Source organism: Buceros rhinoceros, unplaced genomic scaffold (genome assembly GCF_000710305.1).
Source record: "Buceros rhinoceros silvestris isolate BGI_N320 unplaced genomic scaffold, ASM71030v1 scaffold752, whole genome shotgun sequence".
NCBI lineage: Eukaryota > Metazoa > Chordata > Aves > Bucerotiformes > Bucerotidae > Buceros > Buceros rhinoceros.
In genome coordinates, this window is record NW_010399264.1 from 61,532 (window position 1) to 62,744 (window position 1,213).

A 1,213-nucleotide genomic window follows, 5' to 3' on the forward strand; every position below is an offset into this window, starting at 1 on the left:
ACAGAGCGCTGTGGGAGGTGGGGACTCATGCCACGATCCCCCAGCCCGCCTGGTTCTGGCACCACGGCTCAGCTCCAGCACCTGCACCACCGTTTTTTGACCCTGACCCTTCCAACAGCTTTTTGCTTCCTCACACATGGCATGAGGAGCTGGCTGAGCCTCTTCATCCTCCTTGCCCCTCTGGTGGCTCAGCTGAGGCTGAGGGCTAGCAGGATTCTGCATCCAAGAAGCAGGCAGGGCAAGTCCTGGCAGGGTGATGGACTCAAAATGCTGAGCAGGGAGCTCCATGGGCACAGCCACTCTCTCCACACTGCTGGGGCTCATGCCAAAGTTGTCGCATCCCATCCATGGGGCCAGCCTCAAATTTGCCACACTCAGACATAAGCCTCACACATGGCCAACCTTGGCTACGTTTTAGCAGCCATCCAAGATGAGGCCTCTGACCTCCATATTTCCTCTGCTGCTTCTCCACTTCTTTCCCCTAGACACCTCCTCGTGCTCCACTGGCCTCCATCAGACCATAATTCATCAGACCTTCCTCTACACAACAGTTACCGTCACAGCCAGTACCTGTTCAGACCTGTGGCCACTACCTTGCCCCACCAACGCCATCTTCCCTCCAACAGACACATGGCACCAGGCAGTGCTATCTGGTTGGCACTGATGTTCCTGGAGACCGTGAGGACATCTGACCTCAGCTCTTTGCAGTTCTGCAGGAGTGATGCAAGCCATGGAGTTGTGATCTCCTGGTCACCTCATCATGTCATCCCCAGGTGGGATGCCTAGAGAGATGCTGCCAGGAGAGGGGACAGGTGAGTACAGGAATGCAATTTGCTGTTCCACCCCAGAGAGGGGTGGATGTGGTTGTGCCTGCACTCAACTTTTAACATCTCAGTCATGAAGGGAAGCCAATTTCCTTCCATTTGGTAGGAAGGTAAGCAAAGACCTTCCTGCTCTTATGGACCACATGTGAGTACCTCAGTGTGGAGATGAATGGCTCATTCAAGCTTCAGCTCAGCCCCACTTTCTGTATATTGTCTTGCTCTCGGGTTATAGTTTCATTTATGAGAAACTCTGCTTCTCTGCACTGGAACTGCGGTATTGTCTTTGTAAGCCCGTACTTGTTAATGCTGCTTTAAAATAGAATTAAATCAACAGTGCCAACACTTTTGTTGCAAACCATTGCAGGAGCAAAGTATTCCCTCCATTCCTG